This window comes from Chiloscyllium plagiosum, unplaced genomic scaffold, assembly GCF_037043375.1.
Source record: "Chiloscyllium plagiosum isolate Xiang-an unplaced genomic scaffold, Cpla_swu_hap1 HiC_scaffold_27, whole genome shotgun sequence".
NCBI lineage: Eukaryota > Metazoa > Chordata > Chondrichthyes > Orectolobiformes > Hemiscylliidae > Chiloscyllium > Chiloscyllium plagiosum.
The window spans coordinates 8499246-8519384 of NW_028270165.1; the positions used below are offsets into that span (position 1 = coordinate 8499246).

The window sequence follows — 20139 nt, forward strand, 5'->3', positions numbered from 1 at the left end:
TGCACACACCTTCTCACACAATTATACTCCATCACACGCGCACTTTACCCAGCATGCACACGCACACACACAGACGCGCTGTCTCATGCATGCACTCACACATAGAAGTCTTTGGGGTGAATTGCATTTGCAGGATTATATTTTTGGAAATAAAACCAGTCTGACTCAAGACTGGGATACAGAAAGACTAACCTCACAGCTCTCATGCGTTATCTGACCTGAGGCGTCACCTCCCTTTATAAAACATTAAGTTACCTGGAGAATGTTACTAAAAAGAAGTTCTGGGATTTACAGATTAATGAACCGAAATCTGCAACCCATTTTAAAAGATGAAAGACTTAACAGGTTTCTTCAATATATCATTTATGTTGCATGACACGATAATTTATTGCTATATATTCTGTGTCTTACCATCCTACTCAACAGCTACCTGATGAAGGAACAGCGCTCCAAAACCTAGTGCTTCTAAATAAACCTGTTGGACTATACCCTGGTGTTTGTGTCATTTTAAAACTTTGTTTCCAGTGAGTACAGCCCACACCTCCCACTGTTGCCAGTAAACTTTGCAATGCCAATGAAACAATAAACCTGCAGTCCTGAAAAATTTACAATTTCGAACAATACTAGCTACTCATTCACTGCTCCTTCTGAGACACGACATTGGAAACTCGGTGCTGGTGGCTGAAAGAAATGAGAAGCTGTTGGATCTCACAGCTTTCAATGAGAGTTTAAGCCTGACAGTAAGTTCAGGTAACCTTTACTGCGACCCAACTTTGTTACAGCTTCAGATCTCCACATCGCAAGGCGTACAAAAAGTAGCTTTTCTTTAAAAAAAGCACCTCAAGCTCAAAGTGCACGCACTCACCCCCACTCCCCCCACCACACTTTCTTTATTATTGGTCAGTTGAGCTGTCCCTTTGTAACTGGATCCTTCGTACAGCCGGGTAAAGCATGCAGCTGGGACGACTGAGTGAATCCTTTCCCGCAACGGCAGTTTCCATCACTGAAAAGGACATGAGAGAATCAGATGGGTTTTTGCCCTCTGAAAATGGTTTCATCCTTAGATTCTGAAGTCCAGACTACTGACCGAATCCCAATTCTGCCATCTGCCGCGACGGGATTCGAACCTGAGAGTCCCCAGAGCGGGGTTGTTAGCGGCGCTCGGCCATCGCTCCTTCCATCCCCCTGTGATGGCACGTGAACGCGCTGGTGCCTCCCCAGATGGGAGGAGCAGGTGAAGCCCTTCCGGCACTGACAGCAGGTGAACGGCCTCTCTCCGGTGTGGACCAACTGGTGGGTCAGCAGTGCAGCTGACTGAGTGAACCCCCTCCCGTACATGGGACACGTGAATGGCGTCTCTCCCTTGTGGACCCACTCGTGCGTCTCCAGATGGCTGATCCGACTGAATCCCTTCCTGCACACCGAGCAGGTGAATGGCGTCTTCCCGCTGTGAATACGTCTGTGGGTTTCCAGCAGGGATGGGGAAGGGAATCCTTTCCTTCAGTCCCCACATTTCCCCAGTTTCCCCATTGGGGGAGCTGTCCTTGTGTTGGTCTGGGTTTGAAATTACAATCAGAACGGGGACATAGTCTATCCCCACCGTGAGGGATGAGACTTTGATTCCCCCAAGCTGAGTAAATGGTGTGAAGCACTTTTCACAGTCAGCGCACTGAATCTCCCTCACTCGGTGTCTCAGTATTCTTCCTGCCGCACCAGTGTCCAATATCTTTCAAGCAAACAAAAGCAACCATGTCTTCTTGATTGGAATGGCTGCTGATATTCAAGGAGAAAGTGAGGTCTGCAGATGCTGGAGATCAAAGTTGAAACTTTATTGCTGGAACAGCACAGCAGGTCAGGCAGCATCCAGGGAATAGGAGATTCGACGTTTCGGGCACAGGCCCTTCTTCAGGAATGCATTCCTGAAGAAGGTCCTGTGCCCGAAACGTCGAATCTCCTGTTCCCTGGATGCTGCCTGACCTGCTGTGCTGTTCCAGCAATAAAGTTTCAACGCTGATATTCAAGTCCCAGTGAATCAAATGGCTCTGTCAGAAGTTGGTGTATCATTTGTTTTCAGAATTCTTTCAGCACGTCTTCCTGCAAAAAAAAAATACACAATAAGTGATCATTGGCAGTACACTTGAACGAACATAACATAGGTGGCAGTTCCCGTAGTTTGCCAGATGCCTGCTGATCACATAATACCCAGCACACAGAAACCTGAAATCCCTCATGCAACCAGATAGGCTGAGGAGTGTTTAGAGGAAAACTTCATTCAAATCGAATCTAATCTAATCTTCAACTAAATGCGTGTACATATATATATCAATATGCCAATCCTTTCATTGCGGCTCAGTTCCATGAGAAACTACACTTTTAATTGTGAACATGAGGAAAAAAGCAATCATTTTCCAGGGTGCAAACTGCATACGTGCCAAACTGAGGGAATACACAAGGAAAATACCTAAAAGAGAGATAGAAAGTATTTGAGCATCTTTGCAGAATCTGCTCCCTCTCTGGATTCACTCCAGTTGCTACAAGTAAACCTCCCTGGGGGTCAGGCAGCCCTGCATCGGGAAGCACTGGGATGGTCAACTACGACCAGTTTACATGGAGAACACATCTCCACATTAAGCAGCCTCGAGGCAAACTTCCCTTTCCTTCCACTTAAAGTTCAAGACCCCTCAAAGCGAAATTCCCCAGGTAAGGTTGGAAGAATTTCTTCCAGGTGTTCACTAACCATTTCTATGAGCACTTTGTTAAAGTTTGAATATTGCGAGTTTTGAAAATTAGTGATTCTGAGCGAAATCACAGTTCGAAAAACAGAATGTGGGAATTTAGACAGAGTTTATTTTTGCACATCGACGATATGTCTGCACAACAGCATATGACACGACAGCAGTGAAGATCTTTTGACGTCATTCTCAAACGTGCCTGCCACACGCCAGATGAAAAGCTGAATACTTCTCTGGAAAAACTGCCGAGCAATGCAGGAGAATGACACAACGCGTGCGTGTTGGGACCATAACCCAAAAGAAAAAACATTCTCCCCTATTCATTCAACGTCGTCTTGAGTAGCTTTCCCGTATAACGGCGCTCTGTTCTGCACCTCGCCTTCTCATCCGCTTCCCAAAAAAGCTGCGTCTCTGAACTTGATTTGTGCAAAAATGCCCCATTTATTTTCTCAAAAAGCACCGTCGTGAAACGAGGTTGGGCTGCCTGGAGAACGAATGGGGCAGAAAACAGGCAAGTGAAATGGTGTCGAGCCAGCAGAGCGAAGGTGGGCTGCATGGCGTCTATTCAGAGTGAAATCACAGTTAGACGAACAGAATGTGGGAAGTTAGAAATAGTTTATATTTACACAGCCTCCATACGTCTGCGGTCCAACCCATCCATGCCGATCAGATATCCCACCCCAATCTAGTCCCGCCAGCCAGCACCTGGCCCATATCCCTCCAAACCCTTCCTATTCATATATCCATCCAAACGCCTCTTAAATGTTGCAATTGTACCAGCCTCCGCCACGTTCTCTGGCAGCTCATTCCATGCACGCACCACCCTCTGCGTGAAAAAGTTGCCCCTGAGGTCTCTTTTATATCTTTTCCCTCTCACCCGAAATCGATGCCCTTTAGTTCTTGACTCTCCGACTCCAGGGAAAAGACTTTGCCTATTTATCCTATCCATGCCCCTCATAATTTTGTAAACCTCCATAAAGTCACCCTTCAGCCTCCGACGTTCCAGAGAAAACATCTCCAGCCTGTTCAATGTCAACTATACTTCACTCTGAGCAAGACTCAGCTGGTTCAAGAGGTAGAGCGGGGCCGCAGGCAGCCCGGCGGTGTGGCTCGTTGGTCTAGGGGTATGATTCTCGCTTTGGGTCTTCGTCGACGTAGACATGCGAGAAATCCCGGACGAGCCCGCGTTTCGTGGCTCGTGCAAAAGTGGCTGCTTAATTTTCTCAAAAAGCACCTTCGTTAAACGAGGTTGTGCTCCCTGGTGTACCAATGGGACAGAAAGCAGCGAAGTGAAATGATTGGCGATACCGTTGAATAGGTTGACGTCAGTGGTGCGGTATTTGAGGGCTGTCAGCGATGAGGGCCGATTGGAAATTTGGGACAGCTCTCTTCGGAGAACAGAAGTTTCAAAATCTGGCCCGATTGAAGCTTTCCAAGTCATGCGACGTCGAGACAGAGAAAGTAATGTCGTCAAAATGCTCCCACGCCTGAAAGGATCGGCAACGATTCGGCAGTGTTTTAAAGTCATGAGGAAAAGAACCAAAAGTGACATTAGGAAGAATGCTTTCGTACAGGGAGTGGTGGTTGGGGTCAGTAAATCCCTAACTGACACTGACAAAGAGGCAGATTCATTAGACGCAAACGGGAATTCGGTGGTCATGTTTAAAGTAACAATGTGCAGAATTACATGGAGAAGACAAGAGAATGATACGAATAGAGACCCACGTTCACTTACTGTGTCGACCCAGCAGAGCGAAGCTGGGCCGCATGGCATCTATTCCGAGTGAAATCACAGTTCGACCAACAGAATGTGGGAAGTTAGAAAAAGTTTATATTTACACAGCCTCCATACGTCTGCGCAACACTATATAAGACGACAGCAGTGGAGATCTTTGACATCAGTCTCGAACGTGCATGCCACGCGCCCGACGAAAGGCTGAAAGGACCTGTGGAAGAGGCCGCCTGGCGTCGGAACAGAGTGGTGCAGCGGGAGCGTGCTGGGCCCATAACCCAGAGGTCGATGGATCGAAACCATCCTCTGCTATTGTTCACTGTCTCCTTGAGCGACTTTCCTTTGTGATGTCACTCTGTTCGGCATTCAGACTTCCTGAGTGTCTGAATGCCCCATATCATACCGATTCTGTCGCGAAACTCACACCGTTCAAGTAACGTGCTTTTGGAGGTCTGAGTGGTCTTCTCCTGTTCTTCGTCGGTTTCCTATGAACTGAATCGCAAACCCACTTCTCTGAGATGCCAATGAGCTGATAAAGTTGAAACGCATACCTTGTGGTTTCGTGCCTTCCCTGCAGTAGTGCACCACGCCGGTTCCGACGTGTATGACAAGACGATCCGCATGTCAGAAACCGCATCCCGGGGACAGAATGACAAGCAGATGTTCTGGAAACTCTTTGCTGCTTGCAATTCTTGGAGCAAAGTGGAATGTATTTCACACTGAGCAAGTTTCAGCTGGTTCAGAGTCTCCAGTGTACATTGCTCTCTTTCCCGCCAACTCAGAGAGAGAGAACAATAGGAGGGACAAAGGAGTGAATAACGATCAGTGTGGGAGGGTGAATAACTGTTAATGGAGACCGTTAGTGGCTAACAATAAGTAGTGTGTCGTAGCAGACTATGTGATAACAAGGGCTCGTATGTGTGTGGTAGGGGTCAAGGACATGGGGGATTTCAGGCCGTAAAGTCATGCAACTCGATCTTGAAGACCGGAGGGCTGTAGGGTTTTGAAGTGGAATATGAGGCGTTGTTCTTCCATCTGGAGCTGAGCTTTGCTGGAACACTGCTACAAGCCTGAGACAGAGATGTTGGCCAGGGAACAGGGTGTCGTGTTAAAGTGGCAGAAAAGCAGAAGCTCAGGACCTTTATTTGCGGGCAGAACCGAGATGTTCTGCGAAGCAGTCACCCAGTTTATACTTCATGTTCTGTTGGGGAAACGACACTATGAGCAGCGAATGCAGGAGACTAGGTTGCGGCAAATGTGCAGGTGAAGTGCTGATTCACCTGGAAGGTATGTTCGAGCCTGGAAGGATATTCAGGAGGGAGCGGGTAAATTGTGCTTCTGAGTGAAGTCACGGTTCTTAAAAACAGAATGTGGCAATTCAGACAGAGTTAATATTTGCTTGTCGGCGATATGTCTGCCGGTGCGTGATGGGAGCATAACCCAGAAGGGAAACCATCTTTCCTATTCACTCAATGTCGTCTTTAGCAGCTTTCCCGTATAACGGCGCACTGTTGTGCATCTCGCCTTCTCATCTGCTTCCCAAAAAACTTCGACGTAAATATTTCACATTGATATACTGGCCCAATGTGCACAGTTGAGATGATACACTCGTGGAGGTCTGCGGGGTCTTCTCCTGTTCTCTGTACCCTATGTTGAGGAGGGCAATGCTTGTCACTGGTCACTCCGGTGTCAGAGAAAAGTTTAGAAAGAAAACGGTTTAATTTTCTGCGAGTAGAGAGGGCCCGGTACCTGGGGATGGACAAACGGCAGCTGAGAGACAGAATGAGAAGCAGCTCTTCAAAGAGTCATAGAGATATACAGCATGGAAACAGACCCTTCGGTCTCACCCGTCCATGCCGATCAGATATTCCACCCCAATCTAGTCCTACCTGCCAGCACCCGGCCCATATACCTCCAAACCCTTCATATTCATATATCCATCCAAACGCCTCTTAAATGTTGCAATTGTACCAGCCTCCGACACTTTCTCTGGCAGCTCATTCCATACATGCACCACCCTCTGCGTGAAAAAGTTGCCCCTTAGGTCTCTTTTATATCTTTCTCCTCTCACCCTAAATCTATGCCCTCTAGTTCTTGACTCCCCGACCCCAGGGAAAAGACTTTGCCTATTTATCCTATCCATGCCCCTCATAATTTTGCATGAAGTCACCCTTCAGCCTCCGACGTTCCAGAGAAAACAGCCCCAGTCTGTTCAATTTCAACTGTACTTCACTCTGAGCAAGACTCAGCTGGTTCAAGAGGTAGAGTGGGGGCGCAGGGGCGCTAGTTGGCTGGCTCGTTGGTCTAGGGGTATAATTCTTGCTTTGGGTCTTCGTCGACGGAGACGTGCGAGAGATCCCGGGTTCAAATCCCGGACGAGCCTGCGTTTTGTGACTTATGCAAACGTGCCGGCTTAATTTTCTCAAAAAGCACCTTCGTTAAACCAGGTTGGGCTCCCTGGCGTACCAATGGGACAGAAAGCAGCGAAGTGAAATGATTGGCGATACCGTTGAATAGGTTGACGTGAGTGGTGCGGTGTTTGAGGGCTGTCAGCGATGAGGGTCGATTGGAAATTTGGGACAGCTCTCTTCGGAGAACAGAAGTTTCAAATCTGGCCCGATTGAAGCTTTCCAAGTCATGCGACGTCGAGACAGAGAAAGTAATGTAGTCAAAATGCTCTCACGCCTGAAAGGATCGGCAACGATTCGGCAGAGTTTTAAAGTCATGGGGAAAAGAACCCAAAGTGACATTAGGGAGAACGCTTTCGTACAGGGAGTGGTGGTTGGGGTCAGTAAATCCCTAACTGACACTGACAAAGAGGCAGATTCATTAGACGCAAACGGGAATTCGGTGGTCATGTTTAAAGTAACAATGTGCAGAATTACATGGAGAAGGCAAGAGAATGATACGAATAGAGACCCACGTTCACTTACTGTGTCGATCCAGCAGAGCGAAGGTGGGCCGCATGGCGTCTATTCAGAGTGAAATCACAGTTCGACCAACAGAATGTGGGAAGTTAGAAAAAGTTTGTATTTACACAGCCTCCATACGTCTGCGCAACACTATATAAGACGACAGCAGTGGAGATCTTTGACATCAGTCTCGAACTTCCTGAAGAAGGGCTTATGCCCGAAACGTCGATTCTCCTGTTCCCTGGATGCTGCCTGACCTGCTGTGCTTTTCCAGCAACACATTTTCAGCTCTGATCTCCAGCATCTGCAGACCTCACTTTCTCATCAGTCTCGAACGTGCATGCCAGGCGCCAGACGAAAGTCTGAAGGGACCTGTGGAATAGGGCGCTGTGCGTAAGAGCAGAGTGGCGCAGCGGGAGTGCGCTGGGCCCATAACCCAAAGGTCGATGACTCGAAACCATCCTCTGCTATTGTTCAGTCCTTTGTGATAGTGCTCAGCACCTTGCCTTTCAAACGACTATCTGAATGCCCCGGATCATCCCGAAGCTCACACCGTTCAAGTAACTTGGTTTTCCAAGTCTGAGTGGTCTTCTCCTGTTTTTCGTCGGCTTCCTACGAACTGAATCGCAAACCCACTTCTCTGAGATGCCAGTGAGCTGAGACGCATACCTTGTGATTTCGTGCCTTGCCTGCCGTAATTCGCCACGCCGGTTCGTACGTGAATGACAAGACGATCAGCATGTCAGAAACGGTATCACCATTCAGACACAGCCCCTTAGTATTCGGACAGATATCACTCATTGTGAATCACCTCAGAGAGAGACAAGTGGCAGCGAGTCGCCGTGGACACGATGGACTGGACCGCCTCTGTCGGCGGGAGAACGATGGTGTTTATGCCGTCCCGCTGCCTGTCTATGGGACAGAGAGGCTGAGGGAGCGACAATGGTTCATTTAACCGTCCCTTCCGTGTTGGACTGCCTGCAGTCCCGCAGCTCAGTGCCGTGGGGATGACTCTCAGTGAGTGAAGGTTTCACTCGGATTCTCTTCATCTGGGGCACTTAGGCTCAGATGTTAACTGCTGCGCGGTCGCAGCGATGAAAGCGATGCCCACTTTGCGAGAGATTTTCTGTAAGATTGCTGCGTGAAGACGAATTCTGAACACCAAGCAGACTGCACAACAATGTACTCATATGAATCTACTTGAGGGAAGAGTCCTCGGTGTCCATTTCTCTCTGCTCCGCCAGCACAGCATCTTTCTATCTCTCCAATAACAGAAGTTTGGAGGAAATTCACAATCAAAGTTACTCACTTCCCACTCATTAGATTACTTACAGTGTGGAAACAGGCCCTTCGGCCCAACAAGTCCACACTGACCCGCCGAAGCCCAACTCACCCATACCCCTACATTTACCCCTTACCTAACACTACGGGGAATTTAGCATGGTCAATTCACCTGACCTGCACATCTTTGGACTGTGGGAGGAAACCGGAGCACCCGGAGGAAACCCACGCAGACACGGGGAGAACCTGCAAACTCCACACAGTCACCTGAGGCGGGAATTTAACCCGGGTCTCTAGCGCTGTGAGGCAGCAGTGCTCACCACTGTGCCACCGTGCCGCCCACAAAGTGTAAGTGATACCTCTCACCCCAAGGGATTGGGAGTTAAAAAGCAGAAGAGCGAATGGACTCTTCCCTCCCTCCAGAAAAGCGGACAAGTAGAAACAAATTGGTTTAATTATCCGCCAGTGGAGATAGACCAGTTCCTGGGGATGAGACAAACATCAGCGCCCCTGGGACAGAATGACAAGCAGATGTTCTGGAAACACTTGCTGCTTGCAATTCTTGGAGCAATGTGGAATGTATTTCACACTGAGCAAGTTTCAGCTGGCTCAGAGTCTCTAGTGTACATTACTCTCTGAGTTTATATTTGCACATCGGCGACATGTCTGCACAACAGCACATGACACTACAGCAGTGAAGATCTTTTGACGTCATTCTCGAACATGCAAGTCACACGCCAGATGAAAAGCTGAATATTTCTCTGGAAAAGCTACCGTGCAATGCAGGAGAATGGCACAGCGAGTGCATGATGGGATCATAACCCAGAAGCGAAACCATTTTCTCCTACTCACTTAATGTCTTTCGTAGCTTTCGCGTATAACGGCGCTCTGTTCTTTTCCTTGCCATGTCATTTGTTTCCCAAAACAAATCTGGGTATCTGAGCTCAATATATCACATCGATACACAAGTCAAATTTACACAGTTGCGCTGGCACCCTTGTGGAGCTCTGAGTTGTCTTGTCCTGTTCTCTGACGGTGTGTCCTGATCTCGTGTGAAACCTCTTCTCTCAGATGGCAATGAACCGGTGAAGTTGAAACACATGACTTGCTGTTTTAGTCCATTGCCCGCAGTAAAGAAACCAACGGTGTAACAAAAGACTTCCTGCAGGATTGTTGTGGAAAGACAAATTCTGAACACCAAGCAGGCTGCACAATAATGCACTCATATCAATTTACCTGAGGGAAGAGTCTCCGGTGTCCATTTCTCTCTGTCCCGACAGCACAGCATCTTTCTATCTCTCCGTTAACAGGACCTTTGGAACACGTTCAAAGTTGCCCATTTCCTCCGCATGACTGTAACTGACTTCTCCTGCCTCACGTAATAGTGTGAGAGAGCAGAAGAGTGAATGGGCTCTGCCTTCCACCAGCACATCTTGCAAGTAGAAACGAAATGGTTCAATTATCCACCAGTGGAGAGAGCCCGGTCCCTGGGGACGGGACAAACAGCAGCGTCCTGGAAGCAGCGAGACAGATTGAGAAGCAGATGTTCTTGAAACTCTTCCTTACTTGCAATTCTGGGAGCAATGCACAATGTATTTCGTACTGAGCAAGTCTCAGCTGCTTCCGGAGGTGGCTCGTTAGTCTGGGATATGATTCTAGCTTTGGGTCTTCGAGCATATGCAGCCGTGTGAGAATTCCCGGGTTCCAATCCCAGGCGAACCATCATTCCTTAAATTGACCTGAGCAAAAATACCTGATGAATTTTCTCAAAAAGCCGCTTCGTTAAATAAGATCGGACTGCCTGAATTAGGGACGGCGCAGAGCTGCCATTGCAGTGAACACGGCAAAGGGAAACACTTGTTCAAAGTGAGAACAAGTATTGCAGATTTTTCGCCCGCGCAATCCGAGTCTGAATGAATCCTCCACCTGTATTACGCTCAATTCTGAGGGTGACACTTCAGGAAGCGGGGAAGTGAAGTGATTGCAGACGGCGCTGAACAGGTTAATGTGAATGGTACCGTCCTGAGGAATGTCAGCAATGAAGGGAGATTGGAAAGTTTGGGGCAGCTCTCTTTGGTGAACAGAGGGCGGAAAGCTGGTCTGATTGAAGTTTTCCACGTCATGAGGGTTTTAGACAGAGGAAATAATGCAGTGCAAATGCTCCCAGGCCTGAAAGGATCGAGAATAATTTGGCAGAGATTTAAAGTCATCAGGAAAATAAGTAAAAGTGACATTAGGAAGAACGTTTTCGCACAGGGAGTGGGGTCAGTAAGTCGCTGTCTGACAGTGACAAAGAGGCAGATTCAATGGACACAAATGGGAATTCGGTGGGGCATGTTCAATGTAACAATGTGCAGATTTACAAGGAGAAGGCGACAGAATGAGACACTTATTTACATATTGTGTTGAGCCTGGTGAAGGTGAAACACATCAGTTGCGGTGTGTCTCATGCGCAGGAGGCCCTGCAGTAATTCCCCACGCTGTTTCACACAGCAGCATCCTCTCGGTGAATTACTCTTGGCAAAAAAAATCGATTGAACCAAATCAGTGTCCGCCACTGGATTTTACTGACACCGCTTATAAAATTCAGGCTCACCGTTAATGTGGAGAGAGGCCATCAGACTAGAGTTTCCGCTCCTTCTGTTGAATAAAGATAATTTTAACTGTGTCCAGTGAGAGGAAAGGATTTGCAGTTGGTGGGAAACATTTCTATCTGAACTCGCTAACACTCTCCTGATAGATTGAAACATAAAGCTGGGAGTCTCTGGATTATGTTGTAAAACTATCGGTATTACGTTATTCACACCGCGCTGTCACCAACTGATTGAAGCGGCTGCCCAGAGGGAGACGGCTGTGTTTAAATCCCGTGATGAACTGGGGGAGCTGAGTATTTACCCAGACAAGGGGCACACCACCTCCCTGACACAGTGTTCACAAATTCGGCTCAACAGATATCCGGAGTGAAGTACTCCTTTCTTGATTTGAAATGGAGGAAGTTGACATCAGTGAGCCTGACGTGATTCGAACACGCAACCTTCTGATCTGGAGTCAGACGCGCTACCGTTGCGCCACAAGCTCACGCATAGCCCGCAACCTCTATTCATGCTTAAGGGAAGTGATCACACTGCAATGATTTTACGTTATGAGTAACAACGGAGATCAACAGTTCATGGGTGTTCTTCTCTGCCCCCTCTCCTTCTGTCTCCCGAAGTAATTTCCAAATCTACCTCAATAAAAAGGTGAAAGAACTGTGGATGCTGTATATCTGAAACAAAAAACAGGAGTAGCCGGTGACCCTTCCACAGAACTGATGGTGATTGGGAAAACGTTGGTTTATATGCAGGAGATATTTTGGGAAAACGTTGGTTTATATGGGAGGAAGGCGGACGCAGTTAATGATAGATCAGGACAGAGCCCAAAGCGAGGGAAGAACTGTGGACAGGAAAGGAAGTTGATAACGATCTGCGTGGGAGGGTGAATGGAGACTGTTCGTGGCTAAGAATAGGTAGTGTGTAATGACAGACTATGTGATAACAAGGCTTGGTGTGTGTGGAAGGGACGAGGATACTATGGAGTTCAGGCCCGAGACTTATTGAATTTGATATTGGGACCAGAGGGATGTATGCTCCCCAAGTGTAATATTCGGTGCTCTTCTTTCTGCTGGTGCTGAGCTTCGCTGGAACACTACAGCAAACCTGAGACAGAGATGTTGGCCAGGGAACAGGGTGGGGTGTCGAATTGGCAGGCAACTGGAAGCTCAGGGTCTTTTTTGCAGGCAGAACGTAGATGTTCTGTGCAGCAGTCACCCAGTTTATGCTTCGTTTTCCCCGATGTAGATGAGACCACATTATGAGCAGCAACTGCAGTCGACTGGGTTGTGGGAAGTGCAGGTCAAGTGCTGCTTCACCTGGAAGGTAAGTTTGGACCCTTGGATAGAGAGGAGGGAGCAGGTAAATGGGCTGGTGTCACACATTCGGCAGTTGCAGGGGAAAGTGCCATTGGACTATTGGGGTGGGAATGGGGTTAGGCTTGGTGGGAATGAAGGAAGAGTGGACCCAAGGTATAACTCCTGCCCATTTTCCTATCTGCCAAATAGAGGAATTTGTTAAGTGTGTACAAGGACATTTTCTAATTCACAATGTGGATGTACATACTGGCGTGGGTGCAAAACCTAAGGGTAAACCATAATTCTATTAACTTTAGAACAGTGATTGAAAATAATGTATCAGATCTAAAAGTTGAGGTCCTAAATTGGAGGAAGACTCAGGTATTAGGCAAAATTTTTCAAAAGCTGATTGGGGGCAGATGTTCGCAGGTTAAAGGACTGCTGGAAAATGGGAAGCCTTCAAATATGAGATAACAAGAGTTCAGGCACAGTATATTCCTGATTCGGAGATGCCGGTGTTGGACTGGGGAGTACAAAGTTAAAAAATCACACCACACCAGGTTATAGTCCAACAGGTTTACTTGGAAGCACACTAGCTTTCTGAGCGACGCTCCTTCATCTGAGTATATTCCTGTTCGGGTGAAAGGAAAGGCTGGTAGCTTGGGGAATGCTAGATGACTAGAGAAAATGAGATTTTGGTTAAGATAAAGAAGGATGTATATATCAGGTATCGGCAGAGAGATCGAGTGAATCCTTAGAGGAGAAGGCAGTACGAGCATACTTAAGAGGGAAATCATGAGGGCAAAAAAGGGGACATGAGATAACTTTGGCAAATAGTCATGGATAACCCAAAGGATTTTTATAAATACGTTAAGGACAAAAGGATAACAAGGGAGAGAATAGGGCCCGTCAAAGATCAGCAAGGCGGCCTTTGTGGAGCTGCAGTAGAATGGGGGGGGTGGGGGGGGGGCGAGATACTGAACGGATATCGTGCATCAGTGTTTACTGTGGAGAAGGGCATGGAAGATCTAGAATGTGAGAAAGTAGATGGTGACATGTTGAAAAAATGTCCATATTTCAGATGAGAAATTGCTGGATATCTTGATATGCAGAAAAGTGGATAAATCCCAAGGACCTGATCAGGAGTACCCGAGAACTCTGTGGGAAACTCGGGAAGTGATTGCTGGGCCTCTTACTGAGATATTTGTATCATCAATAGTCACAGGTGAGGTGCCAGAAGGCTAGAGGGTGGCTAACGTGGTGCCTCTATTTAAGAAAGGTGGTAAGGAAAAGCCAGGGAACTATAGACCAGTGAACCTGACATCCGCGATGGGCAAGGTTTTGGAGAGAATCCTAAGAGACAGGATTTACATGTATTTGGAAAGGCAAGAATTGATTAGGGATAGTCAGCATGGCTTTATGCTTGGGAAATCATGTCTCATGAACATGATTGGGTTTTTTGAAGAAGTAACAAAGTGGATTGATGAGGGCAGAGCGATGGACGTGATCTATATGGACTTCAGGAAGGCGGTCATCAAGGTTCCTCATGGGAGACTGGTGAGCAAGGTTTAATCTCATGGCATGCAGGGACAACTAGCCATTTGGATACAAACTGGCTAGAAGGCAGAAGACAGAGGGTGGTGATGGAGGTTGCTTTTCAGACTGAAGGCCTGTGACCAATGGTGTGTCACAAGGATTGATGCTGGGTCCGCTACTTTTTGTCATTTATATAAATGATTTGTATGTAAACGGAGGAGGTATAGTTAGCAAGTTTGTAGATGACACCAAAATTGGAGGTGTAGTGGACAGTAAAGAAGGTTACCTCAGATCACAACGGAACCTTGATCAGATGGGCCAATGGGCTGAGGAATGGCAGTTGGAGGTTAATGTAGATAAATATGAGGTGCTGCATTTTGGAAAATCAAATCAGAGCAGGACTTTTACACTTAATGGTAAGTTCCTTGGAAGTGTTGCTGAACAAAGAGACCTTGGAGTTCAGGTTGATAGTTCCTTAAAAGTAGAGACGCAGGCAGATTGGATAGTAAAGAAGGCGTTTGGTGTGCTTTCCTTTGTTGGTCAGAGCATCGAGGATAGATGTTGGGAGCTCATGTTGCCACTGTACAGAACATTGGTCAGGCCACGTTTGGAATATTGCATGTAATTTTGGTCTGCTTCCTATCGGAAAGATGTTGTGAAACTAGAAAAGGTGTAGAAAAGATTTACAGGGATGTTGCCAGGGTTGGAGGTTGGAGGGTAGGAAGGTTTTATGGGGATTTGGGCCAAGTGCTGGCAAATGGGACTAGATTAGGTTAGGATATCTGGGCTGCATGGATGAGTTGCACCGAAGGGTCTGTTTCCGTGCTGTACATCTGTGTCACTCTGTGAGACTCCATGGGATTCTCTGCCCAAGAGAGCAGTTGAGACAGCTTCATGAAGTTTATTGAAGACGCAGTTGGATGGGTGTTTGCATGGTAGGGGAATTAAGGGTAGTCGGGATAGTCCAGGTTGGTGGAGCTGTGATCTTAATGAATGACGGAGCAGGCTTGACCAAATGCTCTACTCCTGCTTCTGTTACTTTGAATCTGTAACACTGCATTTCCCGCGGCCGGAGTTTTCCCAAGGCACAAAGGAGGTTTTATATAGTATATTTAAACCCCTTGCTTTGCTTGAACTCAATCTGCATGGACTTGGAGGAGAATGGGATTTGCAAAGTGCCCTCCCCTCCACACGTGCCTCATCTGCAGGACAGCTATCCGGCCCGCCCTCTATTGTTGACGTCACAATGCGGATGCAGCCCTGTCAGTTTCAGAGTGAAACTCCCTCCCTCTGGGCAACATCTGGGAGCAAAGCAATGTCTCCCCCTTTCCATATACCATCCTCCAGCAGCAAGGGGGAAGGGGAGGTCGGGGTGGGTGAAACACTGTTCACTTGTAGCAACTGGAGTGAATCCTGGGAGGGAGCAGACACTCCAAAGGTGCTCAAATACTTTCTATCTCTCTTAAAGCTATTTTCCTTGTGTGTTCCCTCAGTTTGGCACGTATACAGTTGCACCCTAGAAAAGGATTGGTCCTTTCCTCATGTTCACAACTAAAAGGTTAGATTCTCAAGGAACTGAGTAGCAGTTAAGGGATTGGCACATTGCTCAAAAAATGTAGGGCGCCTGCGGCCTGTGATTCGTTGGTCTAGGGGTATGATTCTCGCTTCGGGTTTTCTGATACGTGGGGTTGTCAGAGATCCCGGGTTCAAATCCCGGACGAGCCTTTGTTTCTTACACTGCCTTGTGCAAAAACGGCTAGTCAATACTCTCAAAAAGCAGCTTCATTAAACGAGATCCAACTGCCTGAATTAGGGATGGGGCAGAGCTACCACTACAATGAACGCGGCAAGGGCAGCACTTATTCAAAGCGAAAACGCGTTTTACTTCACACAGAGGGTGGAGGGCGTTTGGAACGCGTTGCCAGCAGAGGTTGTAGAGGCAGGCACGGTCGATACATTAAAGATGCGTCTGGATAAATGCATGATTGGGTGGGGAGTAGAGGGATACAGATGCTAAGGAATTGACCGACAGGTTTAGACAGTACATTTGGATCGCCTCAGGCTTGAAGGGCCTGTTCCTGGGCTGTAAACTTTCTTTGTTCTTTGTTCTATATGGTGTATATCTGATATTGTTGGCTGTTGTAAAAGTTTCTGTTGTAATTATTATTCACCTTCTAATGTAGTAATGGAGTTACGTCCTTTTTTTGTCATATTTTTTTAATTAATAGGTCAGCAGGAAGTCATTCAGCAATTTTACTGCCTTCCTTTTCTCAAGCAGCCTTAACATTTCATTTTCATATCCTTGATTCAGCTCCATTTCCAGCATCTTTGTAGGCAGTTTGTTCCATGTTATTGTCACTGAAATGAAGTTTTCCTCCATGCACAGCTAAGCCGATCTGGCAGCATGAGGGTTTTCAGGTTTCTGTGGCCTGGATAATATGTGATCAGCAGACATCTCGCAGTCTACAGGAAGCGCCACCAATGTTATGTTCATTAACTGTACTGACAGTGATCACCTATTTTGTGATTTTTCTTTGCAGGAAGAAGTGCAGAAAGAAATCTTATAGCAAATTATACATCAACTTCTGACAGAGCCACTTGATTCATTGGGACTTGAATATCAGCAGCCATTCCAATCAAGAAGGCATGTTTGCTTTTGTTTGTTTGAGAGATTTTGGACAGTCCTGTGGCAGGAAGAATACTGAGACACCGAGTGAGGGCGATTCAGTGCGCTGACTGTGAAAAGTGCTTCAAACCATTTACTCAGCTTGGAGGAATCAAAGTCTCACCCCTCAAGGTGGGAAAGGCTATGTACCTGTTCTGATTGTAATTTCAATCCCAGACCAATGCAAGGAAAGTTCTCTCCAAAGGGGAAACATTGGAAATGTGGGGTCTTTGGAAAAGGATTCCCTTCCCCATCCCTGCTGGAAACCCACAGACGGATTCACACCGGGAGAGGCCATTCACCTGCTCAGTGTGTAGGAAGGGCTTCAGTCGGATCAGCCATCAGCAGACGCATGAGTGAGTCCACAAGGGAGAGAAGCCATTCACGTGCCCCATGTGCGGGAGGGGTTTCACTCAGTCAGCTGCACTGCTGACCCACCAGCGGGTCCACCCTGGAGAGAGGCCATTCACCTGCTGTATGTGCCGGAAGGGATTCACCTGCTCCTCGCACCTGCGGAGGCACCAGCGAGTTCACGCGCCATCACAGGGGGGTTGAAGGAGCGATGGCCGAGTGCCAAGTGCTTATGCGCGAAACGTCGATTCTCCTGCTCCTTGGATGCTGCCTGACCTGCTGTGCTTTTCCAACACCACACTCTCGACTCTGATCTCCAGCATCTGCATTTTTCACTTTCTCCTCGAGGGCAAGGTTGGACTTGTCTTTTATTCACTCATTCACTCCTTACAGCCTGTCATTTGTTGTGGCCTAACTGCACAAACATCAATGCAAGTTTCAGAAAGATTTCTGCAGCTTTTTTTTGAAAAAAATAACATTTTTCCCGACTTTAACGAAGTTTCTGAATATATGGTTTTAGTTATTCTCAATTTTAAAAATCAGCTATTTCTCACATGCCATGTGTCCCAGGTAAAGTCATCACCATCCATTCTCTCTCTCCCCTGAGAAAGACATCATACAGCGATCAAAGAGGGCTGAGGCACGAGAAAGGACGATTGTTGGGGGCGTGTGTTGGGGGGTCGCTGGTGGTTGTGGAGAAGGGAGGGAAATGGACAGGGGAACAGGCTGGGGTTCAGATGGTTGGGGGAGAATAGAGGGTGCGGTGTGAGGAGAGAGAATGGGCAGGGGGCAGTGGATGGGGAGAAAATGGACAGGGGGGCAAAATGTGAAGAGAGAGACAGCACAAATGCCACCTTCTCCAGGACTCGTGTCAGTGTTCCATGAACTGGAACCCACTCCTCCCACACTTCTCAAAAGACGCGTGGTTCAGGCAGTGGAACCATATCATCCCTACAGGCCATTCACACCGACCTTCCAAACAGCATCCCACTTAGACTCACTCGTTTACTCTACAGCCCTGCAGTTCCCCATGGCTATTTCCTGACGAAGGGTTTTGCCCGAAACGTCGAGTCTCCTGCTCCTCGGATGCTGCCTGACCTGCTGTGCTTTTCCAGCTCCACACTCTCGACCCTAATCTCCAGCATCTGCAGTCCTCACTTTCGCCCAGTAAGGGTTGAATGTTCTATTCCTAGTCTTTTGGATCTTTTAAAATCTTTCCCCCACACCCTAAACCTTTGCTCTCTAGTTTTGGAATACCTCTACCCTGGGGAAAAGACAGAAACGTTGAGCAGCCAAACAAAATGCAAAAGAAATACAATGTCGAGGCACAGGGGGAAAAAATCGGCAAAGTAAAATAGCTTCGGCATTTTTCTCTCGTATTCCCCTTTGGACGCTTAATATTTGTCATGATCGGGAGGTGCCCGTGTTGGACTAAGGTGTCCGAAGTTAAAAATCACACAACACCAGGTTACAGTCCAATAGGCTTGTTTGGAAGCACTAGCTTTCGGAGCGCCGCTCCTTCATCAGGCGGTTGTGGAATATAAGATCGTAAGATCATAAATTCTGTGTCTTACGATGTTATACTCTACAATCAGCTGATGAAGGAGCAGGGCTCCGAAAGCTAGTTCTTCCAAATAAGTCTGTTGGACTATCACGTGGTGCTTTGTGATTTTTAACTTTAAAATTTGAAACAAATTCCTGCACACTGAGCATGCTCCGCGGTGTCAGCAAGTACTGCGCATGATCGCCAGTGTCAGCAAAGCACTGCGCATACTCTTGGGAGAGCGCGAGCTCCTTTCCATGGAGCAGTGGAGAACCTTGGAGGACCGGAAGGAGTCTGGTCCTCCTGCCAATCAGAGCCGGCCATTGTGGAAATGCGGAGTTTGGACCGTGAGCTCTGAAGCTGCTGCTGCTTTTTTCTCTCTGCATAAGGTTAAACTTCACCCCAGACTGTAACTTCCTTCCTCTGTCTAACATTTGTAAGTACAACAGTGTTTTTCTCATTACGTTTTCATTCTGGGGTTCAAGAGTGAACCGAAGGAGGGGCCAGACTCTGGAAAAGTTGATCCAGGTCTGTGTGTCAACTTGCAAACACATGGCAAATGCAGTACCACAATGTGAAGTTATAGCCTTTGCAGTGTAAAAAAATAGCAGAATGGAGGTGCATTGTTTAAATGGTGATATGTTGAGATGTGGCGAAAGTGAGATGCTGGAGATCAGAGTTGAATATTGTGGCGCTGGAAAACCACAGTCGGTCAGGCAGGAGGAGGAGAGTCGACGTTTCGGGCACGAGCCCTTCATCAGGAGTGATGTGTGGATAGACAAAGGGCCCTCAGTGTCCTTCTACACCAGTCACTGCCAGTTGTCAGAAAGTGCAGCAAGCAATGAGCAAAGCAAGTGGTATATCAGCAAGAGGAATTGAGTTCAGAAGTGGGGATGTCTTCCTGCAGTTAGGTCGATTATTGAATGTATTCAAGGCTGAGTTCATGTGACTTTGAAGAACAAAGAAGTTATGGGAGAATGCAAGAAAATGGTTTTAAGACCAGTACAGAACAGTTACAGAGTCATACAGCACAGAAACAGACCATTCAGTTGAACTAGTCCATGCTGGCGGTGTTCTGAAACTAAACTGGTCCCACCAATGATTGACCTATATCCCTCCGAACCTTTCTTATTCATGGACTTATCCAAATGTCTTTTAAACATTGTAACTGTACCTGCATCCATCAACTCCTCTGGACATTGATTGCTCAAACGAACTACTCTTTATCTTTAAAAAAAGGTGCCCCTCATGTCTTTTTAAAATATTTCTTTCTTCACCTTCAAAATTTGCTCCCTAATCTTGAACCACCCACACTAGGGAAAGAATACCTGCCGTTCACCTCATCCATACCCCTCATGATTATATAATCCTCTCTAAGGTCACCTCTCAACCTCTGATGCTCCAGTGAAAAAAGTCCTAGCCTATCCATCTAGATGCAGGTATATTTATATCGAGTTATGAACTGTTCAATACTGGCGAAAGCTGGAAAGACAAATGACGT

At 47.2% G+C, this 20139-nt stretch overlaps 1 non-coding gene across 1 annotated transcript; it reads right to left on the bottom strand.

Moving 5' to 3' along the window:
* Positions 1-11663: 11663 nt before the first annotated feature.
* trnaw-cca (transfer RNA tryptophan (anticodon CCA)) lies at positions 11664-11735 on the bottom strand. Its single transcript has one exon. It is a non-coding gene; the product is annotated as a tRNA-Trp (tRNA).
* Between the last annotated feature and the right edge of the window lie 8404 nt (positions 11736-20139).